We start from the raw sequence: 23,316 nt of genomic DNA on the forward strand, positions 1-23,316 counted from the left end.
AAGGTGGTTAAATCAGAAATAAAATTTCAGCATCTCTTTGTGTGCCAAGTTAATTCCTTGGTGATTTGAAGATGAAGAGCTAGAGATACCAGGAGTAATAGTTTAGATTGTTTAATATAAGCACCTTCCTGTTATAAAATGGAGGGAAAATGATATAATATGATAGTAACAAAATCTAAAATAATTTACAGTAAATAACATACACAAGAAATATGCAAAGAATGTTATTAAGGGACATAAAAGAAAATCTGAACAAAAGAAGAAATACAGCATAAGGCTGGATAAGAAAACTTAAAAATAAAAATTTTCATCATCCTGTATTTACTACCTAAGATTAATGCAATTCCAATCAAAGTCTTTATAGGGTTCTTGGCTATTTTTAACTTGATGAATTTATAATCAGATTAATATGGAGTAACCGATGTTTGAAAGAGTCAAAAAAGTGAAAAAGAAAAATACATGTGTTCCACATATTAAAATTAATTTTAAAATTTCAGTAGTTAAAACAATTGATTTAAGAGCTACAGTGCAAGAGTAGATACAAAAAAAGAGACTGAATCTTCCAAAAGCATGGTGTCAGGATGGGAGCCCTGGGCTTCCCTGGTGGCACAGTGGTTGAGAGTCCGCCTGCCGATGTAGGGGACGCGGGTTCATGCCCCAGTCCAGGAAAATCCCACATGCCGCGGAGTGGCTGGGCCCGTGAGCCATGGCCACTGGGCCTGCGCGTCCGGAGCCTGTGCTCCGCAACGGGAGAGGCCACAACAGTGAGAGGCCCGCATTACCGCAAAAAAGAAAAAGGATGGGAGCCCTTATGAATGTATTCTACATGAGAGTTGGCATTAATATCTCACACAGCTGAAATTATAAACCTTGGCAGTAAGAACTCTTCATCAACTTCCAAATTATGCACATGCCCTTTTGATATTCATCTAAGGGAAAACTAAAGGGAAACAGAAGATATTACACCATGTGGGTCCATTGATGTCAATATTTGCAGCAGACTTGGAGGGTATAAGTGGGAAAGGAAGTCAGTCACATATAAATTCATGCCTCAGCAACTAACATTGATAATATAAAACTTGAACATTGAATCTTGGACTTTATGTACTATGAGTTATGTAATAACTTATAGGTTTGTGTGACAAATTGTATAGCACAATCTTGACTGAATTAAATAAATAAAATCTCTCTGTTTTAGGTTGGAATTCCACAGAAGCTGATAATTACTTGAGTGCACACAATTGATTTGGGAAGTGACTCCTGGAAGCACTGGTGAGCTATCAGGGAAGTGAGACAGAGAATAAGGGTATTTTCCTTATTTCAGATGTTTTGACATTTTTTGATACTGTACCTTAGCTGCTTGGCTCCTTCCTCCTTCCTTTCCTCCTTCTTTCTTCCTTCCCTCCTTTCTTCCTTCCCTCCTTCTTTCTTTCTTTCCTTCTTTCTCTTTCTTTCTTTCTCTCTCTCTTTCTTTCTTTCTTTCCTTCCTTCTTTCTTTTCTTTCTTTCTTTCTTCCTTCCTTCCTTCCTTCCTTTCTTTTATTTGGGGGGAGGGGGGCTAGACAATAAGTAAGTGCTTAAAATATAAGGGTTTTTAAAGTAATTCTGGATAAAAAAGTTTCTCTATTCATATTTACCTTCTATTCACTCTTCCCTAAGTGCTCCTGTAGTTGATTAGTGGATGGAGTCCACAGAACATGGAGCTTGGAAGGGCTTCTTAAGATATTTGCTTTATAGCAGATTGTGATGAATTCTAAGTGAAGTATTGTCAAGGGTTCTAATCCAGATGATTGCCTACACTCAGAGCTCGATGTACTCCCAGGGCAGCAGCCACTTCTAGTCTCCACAAAGCTGACTCATGTCGGTCCTTTACACTCTCCACAGACCCAGAACTGCCATTCTCGAGCAGCCTTGAACTTGTCTCTGAATGAGTTCCAACTCTGGCTGCCTTAAAGACCCACAGCCCAATCACCCTTCCTTTCTTTTTCCCTACCGTGTCTACGGTAACTCCATGTCAGTCTTGTGCCCAGGAGTACAAACCTTATGTCGCTCCCTTTTTCTCACAATAGAGGTTGATTTCTCATCAGAAAAAATGGCCAGAACTTTTAAGGATAAAAGCCTCTTTAGCCTCCTCCACCTCCAGCTTGATAGAGGAATATTTTACTTTCACTATTAAATAAAAGTTTAAAAAGTCAGCTTCTGCCCACTTCAATCTGAGGAAACAAATCAGGCATCACCACTGGGGCTCTTTTCTTTTTCTATTTCAAATGTTCATTTGAGTGAACAAGATCGTGTATGCTTGAATGGGAAAACTGTGAAACAGGAAACCAGGGAATAATGTACCACAATATTGGCCCAGAAAAACAGTGCAGAAATCACAGTTGTTAGTACTATATGGAAAAAAAGGTATTAAATTATAGAAGAATTTATAGCACAATAAACACAAAGCAGCCCACAAATGTCTGCAAGTATTTGAAAATGCCCCACGAGTTGGAGGTGTTCTTTTCATCTGATTATACACTACCTGAAATATTGTATACGTAAAGCAATAACCACAAAAATAACAAAGAGCTTCTTTATTAAATCAGTATATTTAAATTAAATCTAACACATTCACTATCATCTCTAAAAACGTGTACAGATAGTTGTTGATTTTGAAATTGAGTTGTATCTATAGTAATAGCCACACTGTCAAATAAGTAAGTTTGGTGTTAAAAGCAGGAAAAATAAATTATTCATTCATAAACCCATTCATTCATTAAATATTCATTAAGCATTTATTTTTCTTAGGTATTATCTTAACTGATTTCTGCTCTTATGGATGTTAAAGTTTCAGTGTAAAAACTTGTAAATTATAATTAAATATTAATATTTTAATTATATATGACCTATGTACATACATATATAAACATTAACATATATACATACCTACCAATACAATTTAACTGTAAAGCTATGAAGAAAAGGTACATGGTTCTAAATCTATAAAAAGGGATGCAAATTGATGACATTTATGCTGAAATCTGAATTGTAGGTTGGCACTACTTAGGTTAGGGATCTGTAAACATTTGCATAATTCCTGGATGACAATAGAAGTAAAACAACTTCTTCTGTCTGATCCAAATGCTCTGGTGTTCCAAAGTAGAAATTATTAAAAGAGCCTTTACCACTGTCTGGGTATCAGCTTTTGAAGAGTAAAAGACCTCAAACTATCCAGATATCATATCTATCAAAATGAGACAATATTTCTTAACTCTACAAGCATTAGTTAAATGAAATCCATCTGTTACCAGGTTCCTGGTAAAGTTGATCAGGGAGAACTTTCTCTGCTTGCCTTGAGAGTAGTCTGTAAAAATTCTGTAAACAAATCACAAAACTCTTTAATATGTTTTAAAGATTTTTTTTTTCTTTTTGTTAGGCATAGTAAGACTCTGGTGACTTTGAAATTCTTATATTCAGATGATTTTTTTTTTATGGCACAACAATACTAACCAAGCAAATAGGGACTGTGCTGGAGAACTAATTTTGTCAAGTAATTCCCACAGTCCTGTCAAAGCTCTTTTAGTCCCCTTTATAATGCATTTGACTATTTTCTTTCATGAAACATATTTTTGAAAATGAGCAAACGTTTCTCGTCATATTCAAAGTGGAGTTTTTAAGTTTCAAGATGGCATTGTTTCAACAGCAGCTTTCACAGCTCTATCAGCAAAATTATTGCCTTTTAGAAGCTTTGTCCTGCTGCCCTATGTGAGCTCTACAATGAATTACTGATATCTGAACAGGGAGTTGTAAAGTTTCTGACAAAGCTGCTATAAATTTCTCATGAGATATTTTAAGTAGAAAATCCTCTATTAAAAATTTTTTCTCTGTTGTATGATAGCCACCAAAGATGGATAGAGAGATAGATAGACAGATTCATATTAAATCCAGAATCGAGAATTGCAGCTGTAATAATTACTATTAACTCTTCTGCTTGAACAGACTTAATTCCAGACAAAACTTAAGCTTTCAAGGTATTAAGATGTCACCTCAACATAGGAAGCCTTAAGTGAGCTACTTGTATCCCAAGTACATGACCCATCAGTAGCATTATCAGATATGCAATATGAATAAGAATATCAGATAAATCAGGGCAGGTTTTTCAAAATTTGAGATCTCCAAAGCTGGAGGAGAGGTTATTGCTAATTTCAGTTGTTTGAAAACCTCTTCAGTTTCTAGGGCCCAAACCAGAGGATGTAGAGAATTATCATGCAAATGTTCTGTCAGAATTTTGTTTGCTATAAAAAATTTGGACTCTACTGTCTACAGTATTCTACCAGTCCCCCAAATTTTCTATGCTTTTGTTTGTAAATAACTAGAGAACATAGTTGGAGAGTCCCCCAAATCCTCGAGGGGTCCTTTGTCATAAATACTGAACTTCTTCATAAACTCCTATCATAAATACTGGACTCCACAAGCATTTGGACTTGTCCATTAAATGAACAGGATGGAAGGAAAGAAGGAAGGCAGGAAGGCAGGAAGGAAGGAAGGGAGGGAGGGAGAGAAGGAGGAAAGAAGGAAGGAAAGGAGGGAGGGAGGGAGGGAGAGAAGGAGGGAGGAAGAAATTGTGGAGCAAAAATCAATTTTAGAGAAACTTTGTAGACAATGATACTGAAGTCAGAAGTCAGATTAGCTTAGAATAGTTGCAGAATAGGAACTACAGAGATTAAAGGCTAGGATTTTATACAAATCTGTATAATGGTTGATCATCTTTAATTAAATTTACCATCCTTCTTTACTGGAAGTTTGGAACTTTTACAGGGTAAGTGCGCCTTTTCAAATTATTTCTTGTTTTTCTAATTCTTTTACAACCAGTTTTATTCTTTTTAATTCAGCTCTCAGTAAATAATATTGTTTTACATATAGCCATGTCCTATGCTTTTTTTAAACTATTTTTATGGGTCTATATCTCAAATTTAATTGGTACTATTATTCCCTAGCGTTTCATGCTTCAATTTACTTCAGATCAAGGTGCTTTTTCAGCATAGTATGAGACAGACTGCTGCTCTCTGCCATGCCCCTCTTCTTAATTTAAAAGAAAGAACTCACACACTTAGTAAGAGGACTTACCTGTAAGGGAATAAGAGTGGAAAAGAAAAAAAGTAGAAGTTTGCCTCAAGATACTAACAGTCTGTATTGATCTACACCAAAAGGAAAGCAAGAAATTTCTGAGGAAATTGCGAGATAAGTAACACCAGTATCTATCAGAAGAGGCAAGGATAGATGAGCCAGAGGAAGTTATCGACATTTATGGTTCATGGGGGCCCTCCTCCAAAATTTCCTAATCTGTCAGTTTTGAGCCATTTGTCAGTTGTCTCCTAGCTGAGAACTGTGTCCTTCTAGGCTGTCCCTTTACTCTTATCTCTGTAATTCCTGCATCCTACAGAGCCTCTTGCTATAATCCTTCTTCCAACATCCTAGCTTCTTGCAATAGTGACCTGCAATCTCCCTTCTTCCATTCTTTACTTTATAGATTGGCCAGGGTAGGGGTTAGCTCATTTAGTAAAGAGTTCTAACTGAGCAGAAAGTTGAATATTCTTTAATTTCTTCTTTTTTCTTTGTCTTTCTCTAGATCATCTTAAAACTTAGTACTTGTAGCCAAGATAATAATAATTATATGTCCTTATTATCCTACCACCTTAACTTGGGTTTGCATAATTGGCAAAAGTGCCCAAACAAAGACTGACAAGACTAGAGTGTGCTTTTGATCTGTCCCAGGGTTCATGCCTGTGAATTTTGAGCCACAATGAACTGCTAATGGAAATCAATGGGGGACTCACCCATTTTTTCAATATATCTCTGAAACTTCTCCCAGCTCATGGAAAAGCTTAAGAACTGCTATTGGAAACCCCTCCTGATGGTTTTCTAATGAGGTGGTGGATAGTCCTCTTCCCTTGGCCACAATATCCCTTGATGTGATGATCTTATGGACCTCAATGTGCTCGCTTCATCGAAAGTGCAAAGTCGGCTGGTAGCTGAATTCCATACAGTAGCCAGTGCATATCTCCATGCATGAGTCTGTAAACTGAAGACATACTTCGGAGGACTTCCACAGAAGGAAAAGAAGCTTTTAAATGAGTAATACCTATTGGTGAGAAAGGCATGTGGACAGTCTGGGAATCCTGGGTAGCTTCTCAGTGGCATCAGCTTTGCTAATTATTAAAATAAGAAGGGCTGGTTTTCCATGCATTGAGACAAGAAAAATGTAAATTCCATGGCACTTTGGTTTTCTTTCCCATGTTGATATTCATCAGCTTAATAGCTAGTTTGTTTGCCTTTTTTCAAGCAATTAGTTCAGCTTCTCTCCATCCTGTTGCCTTTATATGAAGGCATGGTCTTTTATAGAGGCTCTCAATTATTTCTTTATAAGGTCCCTTCATCATGTCTGCTTTCCTAGCTACATGGTGTATGGATGATATGGGACTCTTACAGGTGGAATCTGGGTGGACTCACGGTTAGACCAGCAGATACTCAAACCTGTGTCCTTAAACAGAGCAGGCAATTCACGACCAGCAGAAGTTGTGCTCTCATCCATCTTTACAGGGAAATTGATAGTAATTTATCCAAATTAAAAGAACTGTTCTTAAGCGACTACAAGACTGGTTTCTCATATACCCATTCCAAATGTGACTGAAAGATATTAGCATTTTAAGAGAAACACCTTCAAGCAAGATTCCTGGATTCCCAAATTTTGCAACCATATGATGATCTTAATGGGATTTTAGAACTTGTATTACCCATGCTTTTTCAATAGTAAAATCTTTTTTTTTTTTTTTTTTTTGTGGTACGCAGGCCTCTCACTGTTGTGGCCTCTCCAGTTGTGGAGCACAGGCTCCGGACGCGCAGGCTCAGCAGCCGTGGTTCACGGGCCCAACCGCTCCACGGCATGTGGGATCTTCCGGGACCGGGGCACGAACCCGTGTCCCCTGCATCGGCAGGCGGACTCTCAACCACTGCGCCACCAGGGAAGCCCTCAATAGTAAAATCTTGAATTTGGAGAGAGTGGTTCATCTGGCTACTATTCCAAAAGAATGGAAAGACAAAACGAAAACTTTCTGTAATCCAGGGCTTCTATCCTGACTGTTGCATGGGCACAGCCCATCAGCCAGTCTGCTCAATTTCAGAACTAGCAGACATCTTGTCCTCTTCACCAAAATTGTTGGGGCAATATAATACAAACCACTCAAGCGTTAAGTTTTATTTATATAATTGCTATGTACCTAGTATCTTGCTGAGAGTCTAGAGAGAAACCATTGTTTGCATAATCACTGGAGTTTCTATGAGCAACTTTAATCTAAGACCTTATTTGTTACAAAAATTTTCTGCCTTATTTTAATTCACAGTGCTTATTGTAAGATATCCCTTCATATTTTCTCTTTTCATGAAACAGCTCTCATTAACTACAAGCATATACTTAAACAGCAATTATGTTTGATTCATTTCCTTGAGAAACTCAAGTTAAATATAATCATAATTTGTAATTATATTTCCTCCTCTACATGATTATTATATACCCTCAGGAGTTGTTGATCTGTCCTAGTCCATCTGGCATTATTGGGTGTCTCATCATATATTAAATAATATTAATCTCATCAAAGTACATTAGCATGATGTTACAATAACTGATACTATGAATCACAAGACATTTCTTCATGGTTATTTTTAATAGCAGACATGAGTGTAATTTAATTATGTAATTGCACATCACTTGACAAAAATCCAACTTGATAAAGTATGATGCATAAACTACTTCATAGTATTAAATATTATTAGACTTTTCTAAAATATATGTTCACCATATTTGGTGAATATACATTTGAGATAATTGAGTTCCAGAAAGAAATATAATTATTAATAAACTATATTAGGTAAAAGATTTATACCAAAATTCTAAATTACTTGCTAAAATCTGCAAAACACATCTCAACTGTTGATTTTACTATCAATTTAGAATTAATGTACATAGCAATTATAGGAAACTCCAGTGTGTATGTAGCACCACATACTTATTTATAAATAAATATCCTTCTTTACTGTTGCATATTTGACCAGCTGCTATGTATGTATCAGGAAATATCAGAAGCTATTCCATCTGTTCTTATTTGAAAAGATATTTCCTTTTGCTGTCAGTAGATCAGTCTTGTTTTTGCTGTACACTTTATTAATCTGATATATAATAAACATGTTAAAAATGCTTCTGGGAAATTGTCACTATACACACACATACACATACACAATAACACAGCAATTAAAGACAACAATAATAGATAGATAATATTTTGAGAATTATATAAATAATGTAGATTATGAATTCACTTCATGTGTTTTCATTGCCTACCCTATATGACATGCCATACTGGATAGAGGGAATACAAAGATGGTTACTGGTAGGCTCTCTCCTTTCAAGGATCTTAGAGTTTAATGGGACTATAAGAAATTTTTTATGAGGAAACTATGAAATATCATGAAATTGAACTCAGTAAAAAAAAGGTTATGTTTGCTCTTGTTCTTCTTATTTTTTGTCAGAATTTAGAAGCTACTATATATCTCCCTTCCCCTCTACTAATTTAAAAAGAGAGACAAAAAAGAAAATACTTGGTACAAATTAGGCATAAAGAACTGGAGCAAAGAAATGTAAATTCACCTGATGGAGTTCAAATACCTCCCAAGCTAACTGTAAGTCACTGAACTTTTAATTCATCTCTAGGAAGAATGGATTTATGAAAGGATAGAAAGCGTGGTCTATCATAAAGCCATAGCTGGAAAGTTGGCACAGAAAGCAGCTATCCCTGAATTATCAGGGAAGAGTGAGGACAGCGTAGCCAAATGATAAAAGAATTCCAGTTCCACTGAAATGACTGATTATTTTTAACGTGGCATTTAATACTTCAGGAAATTTTTGACTGATCCCATTACAAATTTAATTTACTTAATCTGTTCTGATTCCAAGATTACCAATCTGACCATGTTCCTAATAAAATAAAATCCAAACTAATCAATGAGAACTTCACCAAGAGCATATGGCTTTGTCCTTCATAGGACTAAATATCAACACTGGCTATCACTTTATCAAATATTTGGGTGAGGCAGAAAGTTCCTGAACTCTCAGATATAGACCAAACAATTTAAGTTGAGTGATGACTTCACTTGATTTCACTTATTGTCTCACCCTGATTTTAGAGAGTAAGGTGTGCACCAGAAGTTTACATGTGAATAATTGGACAATGTGAGACATAAATATGACAGACATACATAAAACTATAAGAAGATAATCTGGACCAGACTGAGGGAAGACATAATACCCTAACTATATTACATGTGCCAAACTCTTATTGTTGTGTTTAAAAAAAGGAAAGGGAGTTTTCTAGGAGAGTGAGATCATCAATTATGAAATGCAACAAAGTTCCTAGTTTTGGTTGTGACTCTGCACATAGCTATCATCTCACTAAACACACATTGTTAATTCTCAAAAGTAAGAATTCTCAAATACTGAGTGAGTGGGGGTAAAGAGATGTTGTATTTGTTGACTTTATCTCCTTGAAGTGAATTGTCATTATCCACATGCATTATTATTGCTATTTATTTATCATGTAGGTCACCCATTTAGCAGTGGTGAGTAGAGTCATCTATACTTTTGCTTAAACACTTTGAGTCATCTACACTTTTGCTTACAGCTCCATCAATATAATTCACCAGGCTACAATGCCACACTTGGTTCATTTGTACCTGTCATATGTAGATTCTGACCTCATATTTATCTCCTGGACCTTTCTGGGTTCACTGCTTGAAATTTCTCCTGTGCTCTACCAGCCTTTGTAAAGTAAATATCACAGAAAAAAATAGCTAAGTAATTTATCTACACTCATGATGTGGAAAGCACACTGGGTGTAGCATCAAAATATCTTGTCCCAATCACTGATTTTTTTACTTAGAAGCTGCAGATACTGGCACCAACTAAACTCCTGAATTTTAGTTCCTTCCCTAGTAAAAGGGGATAAATAATACATTTTTCCAAATAATCTGCCACATTAATGTGCCACCATAGATATAACTCTATTCTTTACAAATATAAAAAGCCTTGCTCAATCACAGGAACCAAATCAGTCAATGGAAAATAGACACCAAGCCTTAAAAAACTAATAAAAAATTACATCATTAGGAAGTTTTTTCTACTTTTGGTTGTTTGTCATAGTGCAGAGAATGCTCTATATAATTGACTTAATTTTTTATAAATCAAGGTATTTGCTTATTTGTATTCCATCTACTTGCAAAAGACAAGTGAGTGAATGTACCATGAAAATATAATACAATAAGATTAGATACTACTAATAAAACATAAAGACAATTTGTAAAGGAAGAGAAAAGGAAATATATCAGGACATTTTGATAGTAGAGTTATGCAACAAATTAACCAAGTACAAATTATCTCTTGTATAACAGAGGGATGTTTCCATGAAGTCTTGGGCTCCATTTTTTAAATGCTTATGAATGACAATTTAGTCAAAATTTTAAAATCTCATCTACATGTTAATCATTTGCATTTAATTCCAGAGTTTTCAGTTCCATATAATAAGATTCCCAGTGCTAGGACAAAGGTAATTGTTTGGGAAGTTTCTAGCAGTTTGCACAAGTGAAGACTCAAAAGAGACAAGTATACTGTGGGGAAGGTCTAGGTTTTGCCGCCAGACTACTGGGTCAGACTTCAACTTGTCCTCCGCACTTCTACAACCTTGGGAAGTTATCTTTATGTCTGTGTCTCCTTACCTAAAAAGATCCTCAGAAAGCCTAATTCACAGTGTGAATATGAAGATTAAATGAGTCAATACACGTCAAGTACTTACAGCAGCCTCTGCTCATAGTCATTATCCAATTTTAGTGTTTGCTTTTTTTAAAATTAAGTGATAGGACCATGAGATTGACTTCTTTTAGAAAAGTTCTCAATATAGGTACCTCAGTAAAAAAATGTATACTGATTACCCATGCGGTGTTCCAAGAAAAACCTGTGGGGTCATTTTAAATCAGGATGCAAGTGCAGCAGGCTAGATATGTGTGTTAGTGATATATGATGCATGTACTGTCTTGATTACAATTTAGAAAAAAGGGGAGACAATTTTTCTATTATAAAGAGAATAAACAACGTGTCAGTGTGTACGTATGTGGAGAGTAGTGAGGAGGTTGAGTGTATAATGTTCCCATTTTCCTCCCACTTCCTGCTGCCACACATGCAGTTCTTTGAAATTGAATGATTGAGGCTGTATCTATGGGAAAATGTACTATGGGCTACCAATTGCCTTATTTGGACCATAATGTCTATTATTAGCTGTTATCCCAGGAAATCTAAATATTGTAGCTAATTTAAGAGAGTGCATCTTGTATAAGGACCTGAGCCAGCTCTTAGAGGAGCTGCCAAAGCACTAGTGTACAGTATACTTTTCTGGACAAGTGGATTTAAACCCTAGTTGCATATTTGAATCATTTTGGTAAATTTTATTTTATTTTTTTGAATTTTATTTTATTTTTTATACAGCATGTTCTTATTAGTTATCTATTTTATACATATTAGTGTATATATGTCAATCCCAATCTCCCAGTTCACCCCCCCCTCCACCCCACTGCTTTCCCTCCTTGGTGTCCATACATTTGTTCTTTACATCTGTGTCTCTATTTCTGCCTTGCAAACCAGTTCATCGGTTCCATTTTTCTAGATTCCACATATATTCGTTAATATACGATATTTGTTTTGATCTTTCTGACTTACTTCACTCTGTATGAGATTCTCTAGGTCCATCCATGTCTCTACAAAAGACCCAGTTTTGTTCCTTTTTATGGCTAAGTAATATTCCATTGTATATATGTACCACATCTTTATCCATTCATCTGTCGATGGGCATTTACGCTGCTTCCATAACCTGGCTATTGTAAATAGTGCTTCAATGAACATTGGGGTGCATGTGTCTTTTGGAACTATGGTTTTCTCTGGGTATACTGGGATTGCTGGGTCATATGGTAATCTATTTTTAGTTTTTTAAGGAACCTCCATGCTCTTCTCTATAGTGGCTGTATCAATTTACATTCCTACCAACAGTGCAAGAGGGTTCCCTTTTCTCTACACCCTCTCTCCAGCATCTGTTGTTTGTAGATTTTCTGATGGTGCCCATTCTAACTGGTGTGAGGTGATACCTCGTTGTAGTTTTGATTTGCATTACTCTAATAATTAGTGTTGTTGAGCATCTTTTCATGTGCTTTTTGGCCATCTGTATGTCATCTTTGGAGAAATGTCTATTTAGGTCTTCTGCCCATTTTTGGATTGGGTTGTTTGTTTTCTTGCTATTGAGCTGCATGAGCTGTTTATATATTTTGGAGATTAATCCTTTATCCATTGATTCATCTGCAAATATTTTCTCCCATTCTGAGGGTTGTCTCTCCATCTTGTTTATAGTTTCCTTTGCTGTGCAAAAGCTTTTAAGTTTCATTAGGTCCCAATTGTTTACTTTTGTTTCTATTTCCATTACTCTAGGAGGTGGATCAAAAAAGATCTTGCTGTGATTTATGTCAAAGAGTGCTCTTCCTATGTTTTCCTCTAAGAGTTTTATAGCGTCCAGTCTTACATTGAGGTTTTTAATCCATTTTGAGTTTATTTTTGTGTATGATATTAGAGAGTGTTATAATTTCATTTTTACACATAGCTGCCCAGTTTTCCTAGCACCACTTATTGAAGAGACTGTCTTTTCTCCATTGTATATCCTTGCCTCCTTTGTCATAGATTAGGTGACCATAGGTACATAGGTTTATCTCTGGGTTTTCTAACCTGTTCTATTTTTTTTTTTTTTTTTTTTTTTTTTTTTGTGGTACGCGGGCCTCTCACTGTTGTGGTCTCTCCCGTTGCGGAGCACAGGCTCCTGACGCACAGGCTCAGAGGCCATGGCTCACGGGACCAGCCGCTCCGCAGCATGTGGGATCTTCCCGGACCCGGGCACGAACCCGTGTCTCCTGCATCGGCAGGCGGATTCTCAACCACTGCGCCACCAGGGAAGCCCTAACCTGTTCTATTGATCTATACTTCTGTTTTTGTGCCAGTACCATAAAATTCAGATCTCCCAAGAATTTAAAAAATTAGATGTTGACCACACCCACTAAAATTTGGATTTAACTGGCCTAAAGTTGAATGGAAATATTGTTATTTTCAAAGGAAGAATACAATCAGGGTGACTTTACTATCCTGGATGCCTCAGACTGACAAGGGGAGTAGAAGCAAAAACTGAGTCCAAAACAGGCTCTTTCACTTTCAACAATGGAAATCTACACTTATTAGTTTGGACTGAGTGAGAAAATACCAGTGATCTTTGGGAGTACCTGGTGAAAATAATCCTCAAAAAGCTAATTCTCAAAACAGTGCCAACTAAATGATATGGTACCTTATTTAGTATTTCAATGTTGTTCAGTAGGAAATATCACACACATACATCTATGTTGTTTTGTATGCAATCCCACTATTATATTTTTGTCTGAGTTAGCAAAATAATGACTCATAATTATAATATATATATAGTTATATAATATGACATATATCAGTAAAAACCACAAATACTACAACAACTTGATTTATCCCAGAATGTTTTTAAATTGTCTTGAAAATATATATGTAACTTTTACCTTAATAAGCAATACAAAAAATGAAATAATATTCCTTGGCTGATAATGGTAAATCTCCAATGGTAAAGGATAGAATATTTTATAAAACTGGACAGATGATTATATTGAATTTACCTTTATATAATTGAAGGGTTTAAATATCTATCTAATTTCAAAGAGCTTTTGGAGTAAGAAGGATGTACTGACTGGATTTTTTTCTATTATAAAGTGAGTAGGCTAAAGTTGGAATCAGATGTCAAAGCCATGTTATACAGCTTTTACCAAAGGAAAAAGAGCATTAATACAATTGGCAAAGGAAGAATTCTCTCAGAGATAGATGTTGCAGAATATCTATGTACATTGAAATTCTAAACCCCAGAAAAATCACTCTTAAGTGGAAAATATAAATTAGGTTCTAATGTGGATTGTCATAGAAAAAGAACCATAAAGCTTCAATATATAGTATGTGAAATTTGCCCTTTTATATCTTTAACTATAGTGTTTACCATTTACAGTCAATTAAGTTTTGGGCTCAGTCTTCAATTCTTCAAAGAACATAATAAATAATACATAAACAGTAACGGAAGTTGCTTAATTTTCTGAAATTTTATCTAGTCCTTTATTATTGTAATTTCCAACTATTATCTCTGTAATTCTATATAAAATTTTTTTAGTAAATCATTAGAAACAATTGTAAGATGTATAATATGTTTTGGACTCTGTTTAAATTTGATCCAACCAAAATATATTTTTTGGTTTCCTCTCAGTAAGTTCCTAAATGGTGTTTTAATATTTTTTTGCTTGAAAAATATCACTGATTTTTCTTTTGCATCCCCTTTAGGATTTAAAACCTACTCTCTCCTCTTATGCTATCTAATCTGTTGGCATCATTATGTAGCAGGGTAGAGTTGGACCTACATTTTCCTAGAGGCAACCAGTAAGTGAAGTCTATTCACACCAATTCATTCCTTCAAGTTATTGTTTTTAATCTACCTTGCTAGTTAACAACCTTTGAAATATATAATTACTCTGTGTTAACATAATAAAATCAGACAGACAGTATCCCTTCCATAAATTTATTCTTTATGGAAAATATTCATGTAAAAATTACTGAAACAAGAAAAAAATGAACCATGGAAATATTTACCATTTATATGTGTTTCAATGTTTTACTATTTATGACAATTTTTAAGCTACTATTAGCTAAAATTGTATTTTAAAATTAAGAATACACTGGGAAATTATAGTATAAAGTGAAGTAAAATTTACATAATTATGTTATAGAATGTATTATATTGGTTAGATGTTTTAGAAATGGAGATAAAACAAGGTTTCTGTTGAGCAAACATGAATAGGAAAATTTGTAAACCGAAAAGGAAAGGAAAAAGAGCAAACCTTAAGGTTGATGGTCAGAGAATATATATGAGCTTAACCATCTCTAACTCTCCATTTCTGATGTCAAGAAGTAGATGCTCAAAATGATGAAGCTTTAGGTAGAGGTTTTCTTCAGGCCTGTCTACTGAGATCTCCTGACGAAGGAAGGGGAAATCTTGAAGACACCTTTCCCTGCTCTGACTCAGTTCTCAATACTTTTACACCCCTCACTTTTCCCTCTCATCCTCTCCCTGATCCCAGAACCTTTTGTTCTGTGGTCCCTAAACAGTGAGATGACCACTGAACTGATTCACCTGCCCTTTCCCCTTTGTGGTATTGGGGGAGGGCATGGGGGGATGGAACAGGGAAAATCAGTGCTTCCTCCAGTTTTAGACTGTTGCATATACCATCACAGTAAGTGATTAAAAGTTTAATTGTCTACTCTGACACTTGACAGCTCAGCTTTCTCTCTCAGCTCAACTTTCTCTCTCCCAGCTCAGCTGAGCTCCTGACACAGCTCCTGACACATCCTTAAGAAAGATATGAATCTTGCACCAAAACATGAAAGAAATGGCAAGGCCATATCCATTTTCCTGATTTGTAGATAACTTTAATTTTAAAATATTGGGGGCACTGTTAATTTTTAAAGTTGTTCAGGAAACTGAAAAATATAAAGCATTCTTCTAGTGGTTAATTGTTATCATGATTCAGATGCCATAATATTAGAGTCACAGAAAAAACTAACTAATGAAGAATTCTTACCTTGTATCTTCAGTTTTGTTTTCTGTAGCCCTGACCTCTGAAAGCAAATTATAATTTTACCAGAACAATTGAGCAAAGTGGAACTAAGCCAAAAAAAGATGTCCAACTTTCTAATAAATCTGAATACTCTTTGTAATTATAGAAAATAGTCACTTGGTTCTAAAAAGATTCCATTGTTTCTCTAAAATGACACCTCATTAATCTATATGCCATCTTATATGTCTATTCTATAGTAACAAGAAAAGTTAAAATAAGCAAGAGAAAGGTAAATGCCAATTCTTCAAGCAGTTTAGAAAATTATTCTATTGTTTAATTGATTCCACTACTACAAGAAGATTTCCAAGTAGGCTGAAAATTTTTATTTTTAATATGAATATCATTAATTCTTCAGGTACCCACTTTAGCTGCTAAAAAAGATTCTCTATTTCTTTCCTTACTCAATTTCTTTTTTGTAATACTTCCCAGGCACAGAACCTGTGCACTGTTAATCATGTCACTCACATTTTATTTTTCTCCTGGCTATACAAATATATTTCCTCAAATTCAATCACTTTTCATTCCCAAGAAGAAATTTCCAAGCTTTTTCATGCTCTTTAGAATTCATCACTTTGGCAGATTTTTTTAAAAATTCCCCACTCTCCTTTTAATTATGATTTTTAAGTCTCCAGGGATGTTCCTTAATGATAAAAGTGCAATAAAGCATGCATAAAGTACATTTTTCTCTTCCAACTTTAAAAAAACGTGTTATGTATTTTTCTTAGATCCTGCCAATCTGGAGATATCAATGTCAGCTACACAGTACTTCTTCTGTGGCTCTACTCCCACACTTGTAGGAAAACCAGCTCCTTGAAGTTCCTCCAAAATAGTTTTGTCAATCTAGAGGGATTCGTCTCCAATAATGAATCTTCCAACACATATGACGGATACTTTACTATTCTCTTGTTCCTGCTCTGGATTATGAAGACTGATTTCTACTGATACTAAAAGTAGACGATATGATGTTGAGGTCCCCTGAAGGCCCCAATGAATTGATGCTGGTTAATCAACTAAATAACAGTTGATTCAGTTGATTGATGCTGTTACTGGCTATTATCTAGTCCAAATTTGTGGATGCCAAGATTTAAATGTGTGGGTTTTACAGTAAAAACATTAGGGTCCAGTGATGAGGGAGTCAAAACTATCTGTAATCACAGCCAGTGTTGAAGCTTCTGTTGTCAATACCTTGATCACCATCATGCTGTACTTACTGCAACTTTGGTCCCACTGTTCATACTGGAACTAATCTTGCTCACACCTTGCACTACTGGATCACACAGCTATTTGATAGAAATGGTTCTTTAGGGTTTTACATTTTTTGAAGGTATTATTACTATTTTTTGCATAGTATTATTACTATTATTGCAGGTATTATTATTATTATTTGCAGTTTTTAAACACTGTATTCCCTCCTACCCTATTTGGACATAAATATACATGATCATTGCCAATGTACATTCCATAGATCAGACAGTTACAGATCCTAGAATATTTACAACCTTCCAAAGCTTATGTAATTTTTTAAAACAAATTTAAGATCTTTCCTACCAGTGTCCTTGTAATGCAAGAAAATAAAACCCAGTCATTCATCCCACAAACGTTCTGCTTGCTACAATGAATGCAGTTTGGACTCAAGCTGGGAAATATGTTCTATAATGTGTATAGATTGTTCTATAACTTATAACCCTGTCCCCAACACACATACCAAATTGTACCAGTTTTCTAAAAAGAGTTTTGATACACAGAATTTTGACCCTGAGATTAATAAGACCTCAAATTTCATGAAAAGGTGACAAAATTAATCCTGGAAAGATAATTTGCTGTCATAAACTCTAAAAAGATTATTCTGAAATTTGTTTTATTAAATATCTCCATATGTTTGTAAAATTGAGTACTGATCACTTACCCCTCACAGAAGAAGATTATCATATTAAAATTCATCAAGTACATTAATATGGAATTCTGTTGTCATCTGTGGCTGACTTCACACAATCTGCCTCCAATACAATCTAAGAAAGGAGTGGGTCACTAATATTATTAAAGAATAAAAATGTAAAATAAATACATTTTCTTTTTCCTACTGAACTATAAACTTACCCCAGATTACCTCTTATTTTGATGGCCTAATCACTTGCTATTCAAAGTACTCTCTATGGCCCATCATCAATGGCATCATTAGGGAGCTTGTTGGAAATGCAGAATCTTGGGTTTCACCCCAAACATATTGAATCATATTTGCATTTTATCGATTCTAGAGGATTTTTATACACTTTAAAGATTGAGAAACACTGTCAAAACCATTCATCAGTTATTATTTAGTCATTCTAAGTTCTAAGTTTTCTGCTTCAACCAATAAATTATCTGCTGTTTCCAGATGACTTTATTCATAAGTATCGTTATTTCTTACCCTTCACTGTACTCTCAGAACTTTTAATGTCTAACCCAAATTGATGAACTTTTTAATGAGCAATTCTAGTTAAAATATCATTATTTTGCTTTAAATCTGTGGAACTTCATGATGAACTTATATTTATCAGTAATACAGTACTACCTAGATAATTTTCTTCTCCATTTCACTATTAGTAGTTCCTAAATTCCTTCTGTTTAAGTAACTTTGCAAATATTATATGGTGCATCTTATTTTACCAGAAATCCTTAATCCAAGGATATAGTAATGAAATGATCAATGTAACTATCTCTTGTGTGTTACAATCTGTATCCATTGCACTTTGAAATGTCTTGATCATTTTTTAAAGGGTTACATAGTTCCCTAGGCCTGCAATACTCTTGGACTCTTAGCAATATATGTACATTAGAATCACCAAAGGGAAGTGGTTCTAACTGTTAATAACTATCTGCTACACAGTGAGATTTTAATTAGATGGAAGTGTGAGGTTCTCTAGGCATGCACAATTTGAAAAAAGATAGAAAGAGATAAAGAAAGCAGCTGTTGCTAAAGTGAAAATCAGTTAAGAACTGCTACTTCTAATAAAGAAATAAATTAGGGACTCCTGCAAGTGCCCCTTTTCACTACCAGCAATGTATTCAGTTTTGCCCCAAATTCAGAATAGTCCTTCTCCTAGATAGGAATTAGGCAGTTACTATTCCTAGTAGTCTCAATGATTTCTATTTTCACCTTGTGACTGAATTCCAAACTAAGCCTCCAGCCTCTAAGGACTGGCTTTTTTGTTAGTTTGTTTGTTTGCCCTGAGCCACAGCTTCCTAGACAAACAAGACCCTCCTATCCATCATGGACTGCCTGTCTCATTCACTACATTTACCTGCTCTTTGGATTTCCACGGATTACCTATTTTTCCCCTGCTTTGATGATCACCATGGTTTTTATATTTAGCTTGAAATTTAGTTAACTACCTTGCACACAACTTTTCTCATTTTGTACCATGACTTTCCTTATTTTAATGATTAAAAAAATTTTTTTTTAACTTACTTCTGGTCTTTCCCTCAAGGAAGGTTAATCAATCTACACCTCTCAAACAACATGTTCTCCCAAACTCCTGCTTGCACCTTTCATTACTTACATCCACATCACAATCTAGTGACCAGACCACAGCTTTGAGAAAAATAAGAAGAGGCATTTCCAGGATGGCAGACAAGATGTCACATTTGAACATCATAAACTGACTGTAAGAAATGAAACAAAAAGAAATATTCTATGTATCACTTTTAAAGGTGATCCACTTTTCCAGGAAAAGAAACACTACCCATGAATTGTTCAATCAAGTATAGTTGATAGATTCATTCATCAACCCCCAACTGATTTAAATTTTTTCTCTTTGAATTTGTCATCACTTCTTTATTGTTTGTTGGATGACCTTGGAAAAGCTTATTATTTCTTTGAACCTTGATTTATCACCTATTCTACTGGGATAATGGTAAGTACACTGAAGTTACCTTGTGAGGACCTTACTTTCCATAATTTTACATTCCAAGAAGCCATAGCACTTCCCAAAACCTCCAGGGACTCATGTAAGGTTTTTACATTCCTCCAAATAAAAAATGAAAACACACCCCACAACTATCATGTACTATCCTATAATAAAATAAAAATAAAATCATTTTAACACCAAGAAATGATATCAACTCGGAACAAAAACAAAATCTTATAAACTTAAAAAATATCTATCCTTTCAAAAAACTCTAATTTACATACTTTTTTTTCATTTTACTTTGGACTCTTGAACATTTTGTCATGAACTGAGCAATATGCATGCAGCACAATGTAAGCCATAGGGCAGGTGTGCAAAGCCAATTAGTTCTCTGTTCTAATGGCACAGTTAGCTAGAAAATTTCAGGAGAAAAATTATTTTACTTTGGAAAAGACTAAATTTCCCTACTCACTCTTTAGACAAGGACAGATATAAACACTTATTTTTATTCTTATTGTATTTCTATCACATTATGAAACTCAACGGTGAGTTTTTTATTAGTATTCACACAGTTTCCTCAGATAATTTTTATTTGAGAAAATGCAACTTATTTTTGAACCTCTATCAGGTGTATTGCAAGGAAAAACAATAAGGGTGGAAATCACTACACTGATGGGATTTCTATGGGACTTTGAAATTTGGTGACTTTTATACTTGAGTGAAAATATTAACTACAAAAATTATATAATGATATTTGACTATAATTTTGGGTCATACAAAGGATTCTGCATATAATACACATAATTCTGCTAAATTGTTTAAACAAAAACACATTAAATCCTTCAAGGAAGGACTTTTCTGATTGTATCATCACTGCCTATTGGATAATAATTATTTTTGCAGCTAGTGTTTTTCTTTACAAGAGGTAGCCAACTGCTCAGCATTGTAATGCAAAAATGCAGTCTTATTTTCAAAAAACAAACATTGTACATTTCCTAACAGACTGTATTCCCTTGAGTAATTTTGTAATGCACTGTCTTTGATTTATTTTTAGCCCGAATTGTCAATTAGCTGAGGAGAAACTGTCATTCATTGCAGCATCTTAAATTCTATGACCAGAGTTTTTCTAGTATGTCATCTGTCAAAATGTCAACAACAAAAAGTATTTTTTGTTAACTTTTAAGAATATTTTCCAGAAATACTATTTTGTTATCTAGTATACATTTAAACTAGGTTCTCCTCAAGTAATTTTAAAAAGCCATGGAAACATCAACAGTCCACACACAGATGCAAAAGAGAAAATTTCAGAATATGCACTTCTTTTGTTAGATCAGTAAAGCATTTTATTTAAACAATGAAAAATAAATCAACCAATGAAGACACAAATAAGTGGAAAGATATACTGTGTTCATGGGTTGGAGGAAGTAAAACAGTTACAATGTCCATTCCACCAAAAGCTATCTACAGATTCAGTGCAATCCCTATCAAAATTCCAATCTATTTTTAACAGAAATTTTTAAAAGCAATCCTAAAATTTGTATGAAACTACAAAAGACCCTAAAGAACTAAAGCAAGCTTAAGGAAGAAGAACAAAGCTGGAGGCCTCACACTTCCTAACATCAAATTATGTTACAAAGCTGTGGTAATCAAAACAGCCTGATACTGACATAAAAGAAACACATAGACCAGTGGAACAATAGAGAGTCCAGAAACAGTCCCATGCATATACAGTCAACTAATATTTGACGAAGGTGTCAAGAATACAGTGGGGAAAGGATAGAGTCATCAATAGATGGTACTGTTAAAACTGGATATTAACACACAAAAGAATGAAACTGAATTCTTATCTTATACCATACATAAAAATCAACTCAAAATGGAATAAATATTTAAAAGTAAAACCTGAAATTCCTAGGCAGAAAACATAGTGGTAAAGCTCCTTGATATTGGTCTTGACAAGGATTTTTTTTTTTTTTTTTTTTTTTTTTTTTTTTTTTACAGTACGCAGGCCTCTCACTGTTGTGGCCTCTCCCATTGTGGAGCACAGGCTCCGGACACGCAGGCTCAGCGGCCATGGCTCACGGGTCCAGCCGCTAGCTGCATGTGGGATCTTCCTGAACCAGGGCACGAACCCGTGTCCCCTGTATCGGCAGGCGGACTCTCAACCACTGCTCCACCAGGGAAGCCCAAGGATTTTTTAAAAAATTGACATCAAAATCACAGGCAACAAAACAAAAATAAACAAGTGGGACCACATCAAAGTAAACATTTTCTGTGCAGAAAAGGAAACAATCAAAATAAAGAGGCAATCTATGAAATGAGGGAAATATTTGCAAACCATATATCTGATATATGATTAGTATCCAAGATACATCAGGAATCCCTACAAATCAATAGCTTAAAAAAATAAATAACCTAATTTAAAAAAGGATAAAGGCCCTGAAAAGACATTTTTCCAAAGGAGACGACAAATGGCCAACAGGAACATGAAAAGATGTTCAACATCACTAATCATCAGGGAAATGCAAATCAAATCCACAGTAAGATATCACCTCATATGGGACATATGTATATGTATATGGGAACATATGTATATGTATAACTGATTCACTTTGTTGTAAAGGAAAAACTAACACACTATTGTAAAACAGTTATACTCCAATAAAGATGTTTAAAAAAAAAAAAAAAGATATCACCTCACACCTGTTAGAGTGGCTATTACCAAAGAGTTTAAAGATAGCAAGTGTTGATGAGAATGTGGAGAAAATGAAACACTTTTACACTGTTGGTGAGAATGTAAATTGGCACAATCATCATGAAAACATTATGGAAGTTCCTCAGAAAAATAAAAAATAGAACTACCAGATGATCTAGCAATCCCACTTCTGGGTATATATCCAAAGAAAATAAAAATCAGTATCTCAAAGAGGTATTTGCACTTCCATGTTCACTGCAGCATAATTCACAGTAACCAAGTCATGGAACAACATAAGTGTCTGACAACGGATAAATAGAGAAAGAAAATATGATATAAATATATATTATTCAGTATATAATATTATGTATATGTATTATACAGCCTTAAAATAGAAGAAAGCCCTGCCATTTGCAACAATGCTGATGACAATATCAGAAAAAAAGGGCACTAGTAACAATCAGTGGCATCAGTCAGAAAAACTCTTGTTAAGACTTCACAACTTAAAAGCACTTCCATACTTTGATCTCTTCTCCTTGCCACTATTAATGGATACTTCTTAGGTTCCAGAGTTCAAGAAGCATTTAAAGTATTCAGGTGCATGTTATTTACATAACCATTTAATGATGTCCAAGCAAAACAAGCCAGAAACAGAAAGACAAATCTGACATAATTTCACTTATATGTAGAATTTAGAAAAAAATTGTTGAATTCATAGTAACAAAGTAGAATGAACGGTGGTGACCAGATGCTGGAGGTGCTGGGGGTGAGGTGCGTAAAAGGAAGATATTGATCAAAAGATACAAACTTTGAGTTATAAGATGAATAAATTCTGGTGATTGTAATTAATAGTAATGCATTATATTTTTGAAATTTGCTAAGAGAGTAGATC

This window comes from Kogia breviceps, chromosome 5 (assembly GCF_026419965.1).
Source record: "Kogia breviceps isolate mKogBre1 chromosome 5, mKogBre1 haplotype 1, whole genome shotgun sequence".
NCBI classification, from domain to species: Eukaryota; Metazoa; Chordata; class Mammalia; order Artiodactyla; family Physeteridae; genus Kogia; species Kogia breviceps.